At 40.3% G+C, this 19783-nt stretch overlaps 1 long non-coding RNA gene across 1 annotated transcript; it reads left to right on the top strand.

Moving 5' to 3' along the window:
- Positions 1–19: 19 nt before the first annotated feature.
- LOC116080464 lies at positions 20–17278 on the top strand. The gene is made up of 3 exons (XR_004114448.1): positions 20–260; positions 13370–13465; positions 16618–17278. It is a non-coding gene; the product is annotated as an uncharacterized LOC116080464 (long non-coding RNA).
- The last annotated feature ends 2505 nt before the right edge of the window (positions 17279–19783 follow it).

Below are 19783 nucleotides of genomic sequence, written 5' to 3' on the forward strand. Positions count from 1 at the left end.
CAGAGGGAAGGCAGCGGGTCTGAATTGAGTCTGAACTCAGGAGGCTGAGTGAGTTCAGGAAGCTTCAAGCTCAGCAGGGCCAGCCCTGAAGATGGCAACAGAGCTCGGTGCTTTGGTCCCCACAAGGAAACTAAGCCATGGCTGACTGAAGGTGGACCGTTACCAAGGAGCTCGTGGCTTTAGTTGTTGTGCCTTCTCCAGATGTCTTCAGCTAAGAAGGAATAGGAGAAACAGGGCAGCCCACAGAGACCTGCTCCGAGGTAATGAGCGGAAATAGAAAATGTAATTAACATGTCTGCCCTGAGAAAGGAGAGCTAACTCTATTACCCTCGGCCTCCCTCCTTCCATTATGAATGATTGTGTTTCAATTATGATCCCAAAAGTATTTCCTTCAGGAAATATGTCAGGGTTCCGCAATAGGAAAGAAGGAAATGGAGCCATGAAAGTTTAATTTATTGCGGTGACTGCATTTTAAAAAGGAAAAAAAAAAAAAAGAACAGAACTGCAGGGGGTGGTGACAAATACAGCCGGCTCACCTGCTGTGAGCAGGATCTGTTTGTGTAAAAGAGGCCCAGCCTGTCCAAATACTTGAATGATGATATAGGATGGAGAAAGAGAGGGAGGGGATCCCCACCCGCCAAGGCACAGTATTGTACTCTGGCTCCTACTAGTCCCTTGTGCCTCACCTTGTGACATTTAGGAACGAGAGTGCTTGGTTTGAGCATGATCAGCAGTCTGGCCCCAGCATCCTACAGGATACTGGGCTGAATGGGTAGGGCGAGCCCAGTGCCACCTCAAATCTCAGAGTGTAATAATAGTAAAGCACCAGCAGCTAAAGTGACAGGGATAGAAACTGACCTAAAGAGCTCCTACAGCAAGCCCACAGCAATCGATAGGTGGGGAGCCAGCTGGGGAAATCAATAGGTTACTAAGGTTCTGACTCACACTGGTCAATGCTCCTCCCAGGGGAGACATCACCTCTGCAGATTGCAGAGGGAATAGAGACTCCTCCACCTTTGCGTTGGTTCGTTCGTTCGTTCATTCGTTCGTTCGTTCGTGCATTCATTCATTCATTCATTCATTCATTCATTCATTCATGTTTTGACTCAAAGTGAGGCTGGGAATCCCACCAAACAGGAAGTCTGGACAAACATGGAGGCAGGGCTAAGTCAGGTTTTTAAGAGGCTCTGGGGTCTTGGATACCGTTACCATTCCTTATAAGCTCTACCTAACAGTTACCTGGCAACAGCCAAATAGGCCTGGCTTGCTATAAAAGGGGCTGCTTGGCCTCTCCTCCCTCCCTCCCTCCTTTCCTCCCTCTCCCCCTCCCCCTCCTTCTCTCCCTCCCTCCCTCTCCCCTTACTCCCCTCCCTCCCTCTCCGTCCCTCTCCCTCTCCCCCTCCCCCCCTCTCTGCTCCAACCAACACTTTAGTGCAAACACCTAGGGCATGATGGGATTGAGAGATCCTTTATTTACTAGGTAAGCAGGAACTGACTCAGAAGGACCTACACCTATCTGTTTTATCACAGCGCATTACCTCGTTTTATCCCCAAAGCCACTAGTAGACAAGAAAGCACTTCTTATAGCCCTTTGGGTTAAGATCAAATGTAAAGACAAAAATCAAATTCCAAAGCAGAAGTTGGAGGAAAAAGTTCTGTGCTTAAGAGCATTGGCTGCTTTCTCAGAGGACATAGGTTCAATTCCCAGCAGCTACATACAAGCTCACACTGCCTGTAACTCCTATTTCAGGGAAGCTGATGCCCTCTTCTGGCCTCCCAAGGAGTTAGACTCCAACCTTACATATCCATATACATAAAAATATATAAATATAATAAAATAAGAAAGGAAGGAGCCACCACACCTCACATTATTTAAAAACAGAAAGACAAATCATAGAGAAGTTTAAATTTGTTCAAAATCTCTCATATCTGGTATGGTAGGGATACTAATCCCAGCACTTCGGTGTTGGGGTCAAAAGAATACTCACACTACATAGTAAGAGTTTGAGGCCAGCCTGGGCTACATGAGACCTCTATTAAAGCAGCAACAAAAAGATCTTCCGTCAATTCTAGAACTCCAAACAGAATTTGTCTCTTTAACATTTCAAGCCTGGGGCCCTCCTTTTCACTCCCTCTTCTGCTTCTTGTCCCCTCCTTTCTCTTTACAAGTAGCTTCTTAGGAGCCAGGACCAACAGTAGATCTTAAGTATGAAACGGGTTGACACACTCATGATCCCTGGCAAGCAGAAAGGAAACCTGTCATTAGGTGAAAGGAAATGAGAGCTGGGCCTGATCATTTCAAGTCTAAAGCAGAGGAAGTTATTCCCTCCATCCAACCCTATGTCTACCCTCCTCCACCGTTTTCTAGGTCTCCCACAAAGAAGGTAGCCCCCAATGGGGGAGTAAAGAAGAATTTTACAACCTCATAGGACACTTTAAAACAGAGACTCACAGGAGATTCACCTACTCAGATCCTACAAGTCAACCCACATTTTTGTAACCTACCCACTTTTCAAATTTGCAACTCCCTTGCATTTCTTTCCAACTAGAGAACTTACATTCCCTACACCTGTTGCTCCTCCATTGGTTTGCTGGCTACAGATGTTCCAGTTGACCATCAGAGCCTCATTTTCTGATGTCTCTCCATTGATATCACTCAAGTTTACCTGGACTGTTTACAGCATGCATAGGTCTCAGCACAAAACCTCTGAGAGAGAGGGGGGGGGGAGAGACAGAGACAGAGACAGAGACAGAGAGAGAGAGAGACAGAGAGTGTGTACAGGAGTACAGTCACCAGTCACCTGAAATTTAGGAGCCAGCCTGCACTCTCCTTCAGAGATAAGGGATTGAACCCCGAAGAGGAACACCCGGGATACTCTAGTTTCTGTCTTAAACAGCAGTTCAGGCCACTCCCTGCCCATAGGTGATGCAGCTAAACATTGTAAAAAGACTCTGATGAATAATTAAGTCACCATTTACAAGAAACTCTAATCTTAGTGCAGTTCAAGGTAAAGACAGACAGCAGCCATGGACAGCCAAAAACAACATTGCCAGAACACTCAGGACACAGGCCTCCAGCCAGACACTGTTATTAATATTTTTTTTCTAAATACTGTTGCCAAAAAAGCTCAAGTCAGAAAGTCTCTGTCCCTCTGGCAACCCCAGCATATCAGTAATAATAACAATAAAAAATAATTAGCTATGGTTTAGGATTGCCTAATAAGGACTCAGCACTGTGAGTTTGTATTAGTTTATTTTACACATTACCCATCCCTCCATGAAATCTCCACAGAATTATTACAGCAAAAGAAATGAAGAGGTTAAACTAATTGAAGTCCCACTGTTAATAAGAATCAACTCATAACTAGGATATTGCTTATCTACCCACTTTTCAGATTTATCACCTCCTTGCATTTCTTTTTGTCTAGAGAAACTGTTTCTCCAGATAAAGGTTTTGTTTATTTCTGAGTCTTCCATATCTCAACAAAAGCATTTCAATTATTTGGATATCTATCACATGAATATATTATATATTAATTGCAATGCTGGAGGGATAGTTTTTATTTTATTTTAATACAATGAAGAATCTGATCTTTCTTCCCAGAAATCCATAAATGTAAATGAGTTTTTCATAAAAAGCTATATTCTAGATGAATTTTAGAAATCCATTTGAGATTCAGGTGACTGAAAATATTTGTGTAAATGTAAAGCATTGTGTCTGTCTTCTTCTATAAGAAGCTCTGAGATAGGCCAACCTTTCCCTCACAATCACCTTACTTCCTTTTCTATATATACTATTGGTCCAGAAGGGCCTACTGGTCAACCTTCTACTCTGCACCTGAGCAGAGCAGACTCACAAGGGACATTGCTAGCTGTCACAAACGGTTCTGGGTAGCTTAAGCTTTGTTCCACTGATAGTTGGGATATTTTTAAGTCTGCCATTTTCTGTGTTTTGTCTAACTGTCCAGAGAACAGATAGAAGCCCTTGCAAGTGTCACAGTTTTCGTTTGTTGTACTGATGACTGGAACAAGATATTAACATGACTTTTCACCAAGTCTTAGAACACCTTGTTCTCCTGCAGCCCCCTCCACCACTCTACATAGGCCCCTCTAGATATGATGACGGAATCCTTATAGCAACTCAGAGTAAGAGTGAAGATGATGGTCATGGCTGAGCAAATGTTCCCTAGAAAGGCTATAGTGAGAAGGCCTTGGTAGGAATTGCTATGAAACTATGACACTGACAGACCTACAGAGTCCCTGACTTCAGTCCCTTAAAGAATCTGATGACTCACATTAGGTAATGATATGTGATAATGTGGTTTAGGAAGGCATTTTTGTTTCTTTTTAATTTGTACGTTTTGCAGTGTGGGACTTTTTGACCTCAAGTAGTGAGACCATTTTGCAAATTTCCTATAGATTTCTTGGAGTTTGTTGACTGGATGTTTGTGAGGAAAGGCCATGTTTAAATCATATATACTCTCTAAGAGATTCCCTAATTAGAAAGTGTATTTATGATAAGGTGTGTGTGTAGCTTCATGTGGGTCTGGGTGTGTATGCCCATATATGTAGAAATTAGAGGAGAATCTTGTCTATCATGCTCAGGAATGCTGTCTACAGAGAGAACACAATAAAAATCAGAAACTATATTTTGAGTGTTTTAAACTTTATATAGTAGTATAAAACGGGACCCTAAACAACTCATTTTGATCAATACTTTTTTTTTTATTTTGTATACAACCCCCCCTCCCAATTCTCCTCCTGGTCCTAAAAGGAAATATTCATAGATTTAATTAAAACAAAAGTTTTTGGCTGTTATCAGTTTTATAGATACATCAAATATCAATTTTCTTTTTTTGAGACAGGGTTTCTCTATATAACGCTAGCTGTCCTGGAACTCATTCTGTAGACCAAGCTGGCCTCAAACTCAGAAATCTCTCTCCTTCTGCCTCCCAAGTGTTGGAATTAAAGCCATGTGCCACCACTGCCTGGCTTTTTGATTTTTTTGTTTGTTTGTTTGTTTTCTGGGTTTTTTTAACATCAAAAAAATTTAAAACCACATTTCTAAAAGACACTTTGACTTGAAAAAAAAAAGAAATCTGGAGAAGCCAATTTTTTTTTTTAAAAAAAACATGGAATGAATGATTCAGATGGCTTGCTTTCTATTGCCTAATAACTTAGCTGCACTTCCATAATGACAGGTGAGTAAGATAGATGTGATAGGGAGGAGACAATAGCCAAAAGCCCCAAGTGCTAACCTGCAACATAGTTCTAAAATGTATGAGGTTGGATAAATACATGCAGTGATCCCAGGTAACATCATACGATGGTTGAAGCTCATTGTCTTTCTTTTTTTTTTCAAGCCTTGCTCTCAGTACAGGAGACATGGTATTTTCTGAAAAGTAGCTTGATACAGTCCTAGGCTTGGAGGTGAAGCATGGCTCTCTGTTCATACCAGGAACCAGTGACACAGTCAGGGCTGTCTCTCCTCTTAGCCTGTAAATATCCTCATCCACTAAAGGCAGATATTTGATGAACAGTATCTTTATGACATTTTCAGATTCTAATAATAGTCTATGATTCTATTTGGAGGGATATTTGAAAAACAATGCACTAACAATTGGCTTCTATATAGTATTATAGAGTTGCTCAGTTGCTTTCTCATCCAAATTCCTACTCTATGTTATTTTCATTATACACACATTATGGCAATTGTGGTTGAACAGCCTAGAGGCAGATTGACTGGTGTTGTGTACCCAAGTATTATTAACATACCACGTGGCTTTGGTAAATTGCCTAATCTGTCTATGCCTCGGAGTATTGATGATTAAGTGAGGTTAAGGTATGCTCAAAGACTAGAATAAATTCTGGCCTATGATCTACATCCAGTATAATTATCAAAAGCTGATCACTTTTCTCGTGGTTGTATGTTTACTTGCCTATGTTTCTCCTAGATTGTGAACTTAGAGTAGACAAGGATCTAGACTGGCTCATTGCTTTTTTTCCAGGCTCTAATACATTAGTATCTAGGACATAATCACTCAACAGAGAGCCAATATATAGATGTTCTGGTCTGAATCACTCATTCAATTTTTATTCAGTCTTATTTTTAAACAAAGTAAAGCATTAAAATTGTCCATGGACTTTAGTTAATTGGTTGGGTTTCAGGGGCCTTGTACATCCCCATATTGTTTGATTTGACTTGTGTGGTAATGACGTTAAGTGTCAATTCCCCAACTAGCTGATCATTCTACAGTTTGGGCTTTAGAATGACAGAGACAAACCCAGATGGCCATATTCTAAAGCAGAGCCCTTATTCAGTAGAACACCTATACCCAATAGAGTAGACTTGTACCAAATTGGTTTTGTGGTATCAAGTGAGATTGATTTTCTAGAATGCTATTGCTTAAGAGTGACTGAAATTGCTTCTATAGGTAGAGAACCATAGAAATATGTGTCTGTTCCATATACTCCAGGAAAGCCGTGTGTACATCCTAAACCACGTACAAAGACACTGCCCTGCAGACTCTTCAAAAGAGCAAGTGTTTGGAGAATGTTTTTTAATTGTATCTTTGTAGCAATGCCTACAAGCACTCATTAGCACATAAATTAGCCGGTCTCATTTTTTCCATTTTAAATGTGCATGTCATCTAGAACACAATTGTTCACACACAAAAAAATCAAAAAGTCAGCTCAAACGTGGTGTGTGTGTGTGTGTGTGTGTGTGTATCTATGTGTGTTTGTGGGTGTGTGTCTGTATATGTCTGTGAGTCTGTGTGTGTGTGTGTGTGTGTGTGTGTGTGTGTGTAATGTTTAGTGATCAGACCAGGGTAATTAATAACCCTATGTCTTCAAATATTGACACTTCTGTATTGGACACCTTCACATGTTTCTCTAATTATTTGAAGTGTGTCATCAATGAATTCCATATATACTGTGCTTCTGTGTATACAGAATGCTACAACTAATTTTCCTCAACTGCATTTTCTATTATCGTCTGTCTCCACATGATGCCATCTTCACTCAGGTCACCTCTATTCCAGAAGGCAAGACATTCCCAGTAACAATTTCACGCTTTTATGATGGCTATCACATGCAAAAGCCACATGCTCTCTTGTACACCTTGCAAAGGCTAAGATCCAACAACAATCACTGGAATCCTCAAAAGGCCTCCAGAGTGACTAGGACCAGACCTCTGGGGTCAGTACTACTCTGGAGTTTGTTTTGTGACTGTACTAGGAATTTAACCTATGGTCTCACATATGCTAGCAGGTGTTCCATCAGGGAGTGGCATCCCCTGTTCAAGCTCTGAGCTATTTTTTTTTCTTGATTCTACCCTGTATTCTCTGTCATTGCACATTCACTTGGCAAATGTGTATGGAGCCTTTCCTGTCAGGCACTATTAATACATAACAGGAATATTATTGAATGAGGTAAAGATAGGCTTTACATATGTTCTCCTCTACATAGTATAAATAAGCAGGTTAAGAAGATAGAGACATCATTTACATATACAGAAACATAATGCCTATCACTTATAGAGACCAGCACCAAGAAGTACCCCAGCTGTATTCTAATTCAATCTCAAAACAATCTTGCAAGGTAAATGTGCTTGCATTTTAGTGTTAGGGAGAGTGAATTTTAGCAAAGGTGACACACAACAAGCCAATATAGAAGGCAAAATTCTAATTTTTGTTTGTTTGTTCTTTATTTGATATATGTTTTGCCCTCCACACAACTGCTCTTTATTTGATATATGTTTTGCCCTCCACACAACGACATAGCCTACCATTCTTCACCATGTCTGATGATGTTAGAATCAACCAGCTGCTTATTGATTTCATTCTAAGAATTTAGTTAAAGATTTAGTACATTTTGGTTAAACATGATGTACTTGGAAGTACATACATTAATCAATTTTACAAAAAGCAACAGTGTCCATGGCTGTAGATATTGTTTATTCTGTTTAGAAATTGATTAAATTTGTTCTTTGACAAACTCATATATATTACATTCTGATTACTCTCACCCATTACTGTCTGTTATCTGCCTCCCCCTGTGGTATCTCCTCTCTCTCCAAGTCTGCTTCCCACATTTACTCTGTTTTGTGGCTCACTAATTTTACTCATGGCTCTCTGTGGCTGCACATTTGGAAATAGCCGCAGGAAGCTGGTTGGTTCACGGTTGGAATGACAATTGAAACCAATGTCTGAACTTCCCCCAGAATCTATCAGTTGCCAATAATTCACTAGAGACAGTTAGAGCTCCAGGAACCCATCCTAGGTCTGGTATGTGATTGGCTGGAGACAGGCCCAGTCTTGTGCAGGAAACTGCAGCTGCTGCGAGATTATGTCTGCAAAGGCTGTGTCATGCCCTGAAGATAGCCTTGTACAGCCCTTCTCCCTAGCTTCTGGAGCTTCCATTATCTCCCCTCCCTCTTCCACAATGTTCTCTGAACCTTAGACTGGGTGATTTATAAATGTTTAGGGCTCAATCATTCATTCATTTCTGCACTTGATTCAGCCACAAGTATTACAATGACTGCACTGACTTTGTCTTCTAGGAAAAAAATTCTATGACTTTGTCTTCTAGGACATAATTCTAGGGAGTGAGATTTCACATTTTTTTAACCAGTCTCCCTGTGGCAAACATTTTGATTAGATGACTAATCTACCTATTTGAACTTCTCTCTAGTGGCATGAGGGGTTTATGTTTATTTATTCAATCTCAATTTATTTTTGCAATGGCAAATTAAGAAGGTACAGAGTTTGTCAAGACCTGCCTGGGTACCCTCATGTCTAACTCAGAATTTAACTGTTTTCCCAGAAAAGTGGATCCTCGCTTCTCCACAGCATCTCACCATAGGATGTATTTTTTTACTTTCTAACTGGCATGCCTCAGAAATGTCCATGGAGCCTACATCAACTTGTTAGCCCATTGGACTTCTACAACATAGAAAGGATTGGACTTGCCCCCTCTCATTTTCCAAATATTTGTTTTTTTTTATTAGATATTTTCTTTATTTACATTTCAAATGTTATCCTTGTTTCTCCTCTGAAAACCCCCTTTCCCACCCCCTCCCCCTGCTCACCAACCCACCAACTCCTGCTTCCCTTTCCTGGCATTCCCCTACACAGGAACATTGAGCCTTCACAGGACCAAGGGCCTCTCCTCCCATTGAAGTCCAACAAAGCCATCCTCTGCTACATATGCAGCTGGAGCCATGAGTCCCACCATGTGTATTCTTTGGTTGGTGGTTTAGTCCCTGGGCGCTCTGAGGGTATTGGTTGGTTCATATTGTTGTTTTCTCCTAAGGGGCTGCAAACTCCTTCAGCTCCTTGGGCCCTTTCTCTAGCTCCTCCATTGGAGACCCTGTGCTCAGTCCATTAGTTGGCTGTGAGCCTCCACTTCTGTATCTGACATGTACTGGCAGAGTCTCTCAGGAGACAGCTATATTTGACCAAAGTAAAGCATTTTTCCTCATGGTTTCTTGACTTATAAGAGGCAGGGTGGGCTATGAGTCTATCTGCACTATATTTCGTGTGGACTTAGCGCTTTGTGACTCCTGAATGACAAAAAATAATCTCCTTTACCTAGTTTATTATTTACTTTGCTTTAAATTCACTGTGTGACTGAGAATGGTGACCTTAAATGTCTGCCCCTTCTTGCTTTACCTGGAGTGTTGGCACTGCATGCATGTATCACCACATCTGGCATTACATGCATGTACACCACATCTGTATTTTTGTGGTGCTTGTAATCAATCTCATGATTCCTTGCATCTTACACAAGTACTATACCCTCTGAGATATATCTCTAGCCCACTTTTGCCATCTATTGATTTTAAACATGAAGAAAAACATGTTTTTCCTCTCTTGCTGTGTTGAGTCAAATAATTATGTTAAGCATCAAAATACTAAGCAATGTATAAGATCCTGCACACTTGGCCTCTCCTCATTGTCTTCTGTACTCCTTTAGATTCAGCCTTCATTTGTACAGCAAGGTAATGTTATTAACCTGAGGCCCCACAATAACCACAGTGACTGAATTGTTAACCCTGGTTATCTGCCTATGCACAGCTGGCCACAAACATTTGTTCAGTTAAGCTAGGAAAATTTATTATCGTCTTATAGGCCTTAAAAAATGCATTTATCTACTTCTGCCTCCCATCTGGGAGCTGAAGAGTATCTAGAAACAGGGAAGTTTGATGAGCGAAGAAGTTCAAAGAGAAGATCATTGTCTTCTCTTTTCTCATTGTGTTTCCAGGTTGCTGAGAAAGAAATGTTCCTCAATAAATCACATTAATTTTATTCTCCCACTATCCACGGGAATGTTCATTTAGGTCACAATGGAGTCCCAGTTCTGGGTCCTGAATGTTTAGGCCTTGGTGTCCAGCTGCTCAACAGCAAAACCATCAATGTACTAACAGTTTTCATTAGGCAAGTTGTTTAACCTCTTCAAGACTTTTGCTTCTCATATTTAAAATCAGTAACTATTTTTATGTTGAGTAACTCAGGACTTCCTGCTTCTCAGCAGTTGTGCGGGTGGCTTCTCTCATTTCTCAGTGAGTGCACATATTATACATTCAGTGGTTCTACTACACAGCGTTTCATAGGAAAAGGTTGAGTTGTCAATGGAGGAAACCAATGTGTACAGTGTGGGGGCTACAAACACAAGTCTTCCATGATTCTTTAACATTGTATCACTAACATACATTTCTTTAAACCGAAATTTTATTGGATGGGGGAGGACATATGTTCATGGTACATTTGTGGAGGTTAAAGAACAATTTCCATCATATAGGTTCCAGGGCTAGAATTTGGTTGTTAGGCTCGAAGGCTAAGTGCCTTTACTTATCAAACTACCTTGCCAGCCCTGGCATCATACACGAGATGATATTCCATGGCTTTGGATTAGCAAGCAGTTCATTCACTGAGAAATGCACATGTGATGTTATTAGATTCATATGTGTTCACCCATTGGACACTGGATACAACTTTTGACTGCTTTAAATCTAGTATCTAATACTTTGTGATCTTTCTCCTGTAGTTTTTTCTTTTTCTTTTTTCTTCTCTGTTTTCAAATGGAAACTTTATCAGATATTAAATATTCTCTGCTGATTGTAATAGTCAGGAGGGAAAGAAAAGAGAAAAACCATGTGTCCTAGTAAATTAATTCTGAGGTTTGGTTTATAAACCCAAGGCTCTATATGGACAGGAACCACTACCTCTTCAGAAAAGAGCTCTTCATATAGATAAAAAAAAAACACATGAAATTAAAGTTAAGTTTATTTTCATTTTTTATAGTGGCTACAATGGCAAGCAAATAAAGAAAATGTTTAAAGTCCAGAGATTAGGAGAATCACAACTACAGACTGATGTTTAGCCCAGCAGTGTTTTACAGTCTTTGGGGGGGCTGTTACCTGGATATGGCTGGCCTCACACACGAATCAGAATAAAAAACTAGGGCCTGGCATAATAACAACTACCAATCTTTGCATGGGTGGACTAGTAATAAGGACCCATAGAGAGATGGTGGGGAAAAACATTGTGAAACTTTCTTGGCTCTGGGTGCTCAAAGTGACATCAGATTCAGCTTAATTTTAGAATATGCATTTACCATGGCTAAGGCCCTGGGCTCTATTCTCACCACTGCAAATGAAAACAAACAAACAAACAAAAAAGGAGTCTCAGGATGCTCCTCAAATAACTTCCTGATATGTGGTAACATGTTTTTCACATCTGGAGAGCCTCATCATTTAACCTGTATAACATGAACCCTTCTTGTTTATCCCCACACTCCACCTTAGTCTAACAGTCATATCTTTTGTTCTTCACTCTGTGTCCTAAAACACAAGGTGATCTAGTTACACTATTTATTAGTACATGGGTGAGGATCTTCCCTAGAGCCCAAGGATAATAAATAGGATAATGATAATATAAGATAAGGATAAGGATAATGAATTTTCACACTGTCAAGATGCTTATGAGAAGATTCCACAGCAGGGGCTGCAGAGACAGCTGAGCTTATGACATTCTTACCACACAAGCATAAATACCTGAGTTCAAGTCGTCAGTGCCCACATAAAAGTGCCAGTACAGTGGTGTGTCCATGTGATCACTACTCTGGGGAAATAGAGGCAGAAGGACTTGGAATTAATGGCCAGCCAGTCTAGCAAAACCAATGAGCTCCAGGATCACTGAGTGATCCTGTCTCAAAAAATAAAATGAAGAATAATTAAGGAAGACTCCCAAATTGCCTCTGTGCGCCCACATGCCTGCGTTCCCACAGAAACATAAAGTTACATAAACACACACAATGAAAATTAAGTTAGAACTAAAAACATAAATAAATAAAAGGTAATTCCCATAGGGAATGTCCTGATGAGCACAAGAGTGACAAGATGAAGAGGCAGCATGGCCTCTGGCAGACTTCATAAGGACAGGATTACTTGGAGGCACCACTAACTATAACTGAGAAACCAATCTCATGCATCCTAAGTCGTTTAATGTGGCCTTCTCCCCCATAGTTTTGAATACTGGGAATCTTATTGCCAGCTGATGAGCTTGGGGGAGGTGAGAGCTCTAATTTTACCTATAACTTGATCTCCTAATACACTCATGATGCTGTACTCTTATTAGGAAATAGGAAGCAGTAGGTGGAAGCTAGTTGAAGGGATTATATTGCAGGAACATGTCATGGGTGTTTCACCTTGCTGTAGCTCCTGTCTATATTCCTTTCTCAGCTTTCTGTTAACCATAATGGGAGACACTTGCTCTACAACTCCCTCCCTGATAGGATGGACTAAATCTATGAAATTGTCCACAAGCTAAATCTTCCCTCTTTTTCAGTTCTACAGTGAGGAGATTAGCTAACAGGTAGTTTGCTGGTTGCAACAGTCAAAGAATAGAAGCTATCATCACCAATAGAAAACTGGGTGAGATGCATCATTATCAACAAAATGGGCTTTAGAACAAACCTTACCCTTTACCTTCAGAAGGGTAAAGTGGGGTCCTCTACAAAAATGTCGTGAAAGTCCTAAGTGGGTGGATTTGTATCTAATAACAGAACAAAAAGCCAGACTATGTAAATTTATGCAATAGCTTATGTTTATAAGAATCTTTTCTCAGTAATCAATAAACATACAAAGAGAAAATGATATAGGATTCAAAAGGGCTGAATGACATCCCCAGACAACTGGATTAAATTGACCTTAAAGTTATTCCTCTACTACTGTGTAGACATGCATCAAGGTATATAGAAAATTAAATGAGACAGGCCATCTTCTTGATTGTGAATTAAACTTCAACAAATGTGAAATATTAAATACCATAAGGTGTATTTCTGAACTATGTGTTTCTTTTGTTAGGGCTTCCATAACAAAAATGCTGTACACTAGGGGTCTTAAGCAACCAATGTTTGTTATTCCGATTCTGAAGACTTGAAGTCCACGGTCAGCATGCTGGTGAGTTTCATGCAAAGCCTGGTTCTCTGGTTTACAGACAGCTGCCTTGTTTGTCCCTTCATCTCTCCCTGGTCCTTCCTTTGTCTGGGTTAAGTGTCTCCTAATCCCCTGTCATTGTAAAAACTCCAGCAATACTGGATTGAGCCTGTTCTAATGACCAAATAATTTAATTACCACTATAAAAGCCCTGTCTCCAAAAGCAGTCACATTTTGAGGTACTGAGCTGATGATGGAAAGTTAGATCATTTGGGGTACACAATTTAGTTAAAGATGAAATGAAATTGAATCAGAAAACAGTACCAAAACAAGAATGAATCCCAAAAACATCAGAAATCACACAAGACACACAGATTCAAGACACAGTCTCAAGTTGAATAAAATATTTCTGGTTGAATTAAGTTGAAATTAAAGTATCCACATTGTTGTAGGATGCAGAAAAAATGGTGCCTCCTTAAAGGCTAGTGGTATGGAACAGCTTACAGAAGGAAATCAAGTTCTGAATCAATCAGCTGAAATTTTACTTAAAAGAATAGAAAACAAGGTCAAGAAAAAGACAAGGCAAGCAAAGAGGTAGTCAAGAGTAGCCAGCAAAAGAATCAGGCACAGGAAGGCAGTGAAAAGAAATAACAAAGCAAGAAGAGAGTTCTGTGGATAGAGGAATAAAGCAGCTGTAACTGTAACAAGATATACACACATACATACACAATGAGAAGAAAGGAGTGGTCAAGAGGGAGACAGAGAGATTTCCAATGTCATTAACCTGTCCATATACATCAAATGGACAATGTAGATGAACTCACATTACATATATGTTATTTACATTCACCTATCCACTTACTACATAACTTTGTTAAATGTGCTACTGTTATATGTGTCCCTTGATAAAGACATGTGTACAAGATATATGTATGCATATCTCCACACAATTTTAACGACATATATTTGGCAACCTAGATGAAAGCTCAACTCTCAGAAAAGACTAAAATAATTGAAACAAGGTCAAGATTGAACTGATAAACAGAATAAACAAAAAAGTATTATGAGATGGCTAACAGTTTAAAACAAAACAACCACCCAATATTCAGAGTGTTAATCAAATCTGTGCTATAAAATCTCTTCCAGAGAATGGAAAGAACACTTTCTAGCTATTTCTAGAAGTTCAACATTACCATGCTGTCAACACTAGAAGTAGTATAAAAAGATACAAATCACAAAGCCATTCAAATAGCCTCAATAGTATAAAGTCAAAAAATATTTTTAAAAACAAATCTGGTAATATGCTTTTAAAAAGTGCAGCACAAATAAAAAAAATTGTTTATCCTTAGAATCCCAGAATGGTTACTATCTGAAGTCATTTTGTACAACTTCAACAAAAGAATTAGGAATAAATGTGGCACTGGGCTGGAGATGGCTCCGTGGTTAGAAGAGTTCACTGCTCTTCTAGAAGATGTAATTCAGTTCTCAGCACCTATACCAAGGTGTTCGCAATTGCCTGTAACTCCAGCACCAGGGAATCTGATGCCCTCCTCTGGTCTCTTTGGGCACCAGTAAGCACCTCTCTCTCTGTCTCCCTCTCTCTCTCTCTCTCTCTCTCTCTCTCTCTCTCTCTCTCTCTCTCACACACACACACACACACACACACACACACACACACATACACACACACACACACACAGACACAGACACAGACACACTTACATAAATGCATGCACATGCACGCAAACATTTTGTGAAAAGAAATGTAGTGGACCTTGTACAGGATCTATGTTCCATATGCTAAAAATGTAGTACAAAATCCTAAGCAATTGAAGAGATGTGGGTAGTAATTCTCAGTGCTTGAAAAATGTCAATCCCTCATTGATGGGTAATGTCCATTGTTAAATTGATGGGATTTAAAATCACCAGGGAAATATCTCCAGGAAAAATGAAAATGTTTACAGAAGGTTGAACTAAAGAGAAAAAAATACCTCCTGAATGTGGGCAACACCATCCATGGACTGGGTTCCCATACCAAATAAAGAGAAAGAGTTGAATACCAGCATTCCTGTTTCTTGGCTTCCTAACTGTGGATGCAGTGTAACCGGCTGTTTTACACTTCAACCACCATGCCTTGTCTGCCATGATGGGCTATCTCCACAAATGATAAGCCAAAATAAGCCTTTTTTAAAAACATTTTTATTGATTATTTTATTTTTTACATTTCAAATGTTATCCCACATCCTGGTTTCCCCTCTGAAACCCCCCTATCCCACCCCTCTGCCCCCTGCTTCTATGAGGATGCTCCCCTATCCTCCCACTCACTTTCACCTCACTGCTCTAGCATTTTCCTACACTGGGGCATAAGTCTTCACAGGATCAAGGGCCTCCCCTCCCATTAATGACAGATAAGGCCATCCTCAGCTACATATGGAGCTGAAGTCATGGATCCCTCCATGTGTGCTCTTTGGTTAGTGGTTTAGTCCTGGGAGCTCTAAGGGGGGAGGGGGAGAGGTCTGGTTGGTTGATATTGTTGTTCTTCCCTATGGGACTGCAAACCCCTTCAGCTCCTTCAGTCCTTCCCCTAACTCTTCCATTGGGGTCCTTGTGCTCACTCTGATGGTTGGCTGCAAGAATCCACCTCTATATTGGTCAGGATAGGGCAGAGCCTCTCTTGAGACAGCTCTATCAGGCTCCTGTCAACAAGAACTTCTTGACATTAGCAATAGTGTCTGGCCTTGGTGTCTGTGTGTGGGATGGATCACCAGGTGGGGCAGCCTCTGGATGGCCTTTCCTTCAGTCTCTGCTCCACTCTTTGTCCCCATATTTCCTTTAGGCAGGAGCAATTCTGAGTTAAAATTTTGAGGAGGGTAGGTAGCCTTTCTTAGTTAGCTTTTGTTAAATATTTTGTCACAACTAGAAGTGATAAATGCAAGTCACTGATTACAGACCAGGTGACAGTAAGTGTTATTATCAACTTTTAAAAAAAGGAAGAAAAGTATCCCCAGAAAATGGGTGCCTGAAGACGTCTGTGGGAGATTAACTTGATTAAATTATCTGAAGTGGGTTGCACCATCCCCCAGGTTAGGGCTCCTAGCCTGTATAAAAGCAGAGAAAATGAACTGATCACTGTTCCCTACCATTCATGCATCCATCATTGCTTTCTGTGATTACAGATACCATGTGACCCATGTCCTCGAGCTCTGCTGCTGTGCCTCCCCAACCACAATGGATGATAACTTAAAACTATAAGCAGCAGGAAAAGAAACCAAGACACCATGTATTGGAACCATTGCGGTGGCTGTGGTAAAACACATGACCAAACGTAACTTAGAGAAGGAATTTACCATCCCAGAGGGACAAGACTTCGTCATGGCAGGTAAGCATGGCAGCAAGAGACAGAACGTGGTGGTGTTGGGAACAGGAAGATGGAAGCACAAATCTTCAAGCCACAGGAGGAAAAAGCAATAGTGAGCTCGCAGTGGAGCAAGGCATTAAACTCACAAAGCTGCCCTCCAATGATGCAATTCTTTCAGCAATCTAAGCAACTGCCCATCCCAGCCCCTCCCCCAACACTTATTCACACAGCGCCACCAACTGATAACCAAGTATTAAAATATCTGAACCTAAGTTGGGCATTCTCATTCAAATGATCATGCCCAAATAATATGTAAATTTAATGCAATACCACTAAATGTTGACACCCAAGAAGGTGTCTTTTTTTAGTTCTTATTCTAGTGTACAAACATTCTCTGCCCTACCTCCTGAATTTATAAGGAAATGCAAAGGTGCGAACAATCAATTTGGAGGATGAATAAAGTTGAAGTGATTACAGCACTTATTTTCAGCACATTATTTTAATGCTACAGTAGTCACGCTGCTATAATAATACTGGCAACGGAAGACACAGATCAATGAAATGGACCACAGAAGCCAGAAATAGACTACAAGAACAGCTAAGCTATATTTGACAAAGATGCAAAGTGATTCAGTGGAGAAGGTGAAGAATGTGTTTTCAAAGGAATTAGCAGGCATGGACATCCTCATGTAAACCCATGAAGTTTGTCATAAATAGGCTGTCTTATTCTAGGAACATGATTCAAAGTCGATCATAGCTCCAACTGTAATTAATGCACAAGCTATAAAAATCTTTACAATACAATGAAAGTTCCAAGTGGGCTCAAACAAAACCCAAAATACAGCCAATTAAAGAAAAACATGATTAATTGGATCATATCAAAATTCGAGGATTTTCTCCTTAAAAAGGACAGAGACAAAGACAGACTAAGAATATTTGAAGGTTAACAGATATCCAACAAGGATTATGTGCATATGGTTACCATTTCAATAATTCTCAAAACCTCAACAATAAGAGTACCATCCAAATTTACAAACCTAGGTGAACGGCATGCACAGACACGTTAGCAAAGATGCAAGAGTAAGCAAAGAAATCCATGAGATATGACATGTTCCATAGAGCCAGTCCTCAGAAGAAAGCAAGATCAAACTGGATTTAAGTATGACTTGTGCACGTATTAGAATTGTTGAGTTAATTGGCAGCCAAGCCTGGTGGGCTAGGTCTTTCATCACAGTTACTGGAAAGGCTGAGGCAGGAAGGTTGTCAGTTCAAAGCTAACCCACTTTATACAGTGAGCTCATGGCCAACTTGAGCAGATTGGCTAGACTTTGTCTTACATAGCAAAAAGAAGCCTGGCAACACAGTTCAGTCATACAGCACCCCGCTGTGCACAAGGCACTGTGGTCAGTCTGTAAGCACATATAGTACCATATGCCAATGAATCAGAGGAGGATCTGGGATGCTCATTTGTTGCTTTTGATTGTGTACAACCAGGCAGCCCTTCTAGGAAACATTGTGGCAACACCCACAAAGTCAAACGTAGGAACAGATACAGGAACCACCTTACCTCTAGGCAACTACCCCCATAAAGGAACACACCTTTTTTGATTGCAGTTCTACGCAGAGTTAGCCAAAGCTTTGAAGGATCCAAATGTCCTTCACTGGATAAGGATAGAAACTGCTGTCCTTGTGTCAGTTAATGGCCACAGCTCCTTCCAGTGCCCACAAGCTTAACTGCTTAGAGCCATACAGACTTACCGGCATACAGCTGTGGAGGTCAGGCGTCAGAAACCAAAATGCTTTCAGGACAGCCATCTTCCTGGAAAGCACAGAGTAAAACACATCGCTCTAAATTTTCATTTCCTAGAGTCTTTGTGTTCCTTGGTCCCTAGTCTTTATCTTCAAACCATACCACTCTGGCCTCCGCCTCTGTGGTTGCAGCTCCTTTCTGCCTCTGACCTTCCCTTTCATAAGGATTTAGGTGGCATCGGACCCACATGGATCGTGCAAAGTTCCACTGCTGTATGACACAATCGTAGGCATTGAGGACTATGATGAATAACATTGTTCGGACCAATATCTTTTCTGCAACATACACCCATGCTGTAGGATACTACTGACCACCATAACGGAGAACACTTAGACAAAGGTAGTAATGTGGGTGAAGCTCAAACTCGTTATGTTTAATGCTTAAGAGCCCAACATCTAAAGTCATATACTGTGTGTGTGTGAGTACCTGGCTTTCTCGAAAAGGCAAATCCTCCTGCTGGAGAACAGGTCTGTTGATGCCGGTGGGTAGGGGGAAAAGCTATAATGAGGTAACATCAAGCAGCTGATGAAGGGCATGGGTGTGCTCTAGCTTCTCAGTGTGTTCAGTGAGTATATGAATTGATACCCAAGTTACATCTTACAAAACTCTACTCCAAAAGAAAATTAATATTCAAAGTTGACTTTGCTCTATGTTTCAGAGTTACAAAAAGAGAAATAAAGAGAAAATACTTCATTAAAAAAATAAACTCCTTTATTCTTCCAACCCTCAGTGGTGTGGTTTTTATATAATTATAGGAGGAAGGTGTTAATACAAGAAATCTGGAGATCAATACCCCATACTTTTCTACTGGTGCAGTCGTCAAAAATATTGAGTGATTTATCCTCCTCTTTCACACTCTCAAAGACAGTAGAAGGCTGAGAGTCCCTCAAAGCCCCAGAAAAACACACTGGATTGAGGGAGGGTTGATAATGCTGGTCTGTCACTTAACTTTGGGCCACTGAGAAGACGCTCAAAACAATGGTTTCTAATATTTTATTTATTACATTAAATATATATACATATATATATGTATGCAAATACATACATATATTCATACATACATACATACATGCATACATCTTTGGCCTTGCTTAACATTCTCACTGAGCTCCATTTTCCTTTCAGGAAGCAGATAGATGCCAAAAACAACAGAAAGTGGATTATAGGAGCCTCC

This window comes from Mastomys coucha, unplaced genomic scaffold (assembly GCF_008632895.1).
Source record: "Mastomys coucha isolate ucsf_1 unplaced genomic scaffold, UCSF_Mcou_1 pScaffold6, whole genome shotgun sequence".
NCBI classification, from domain to species: Eukaryota; Metazoa; Chordata; class Mammalia; order Rodentia; family Muridae; genus Mastomys; species Mastomys coucha.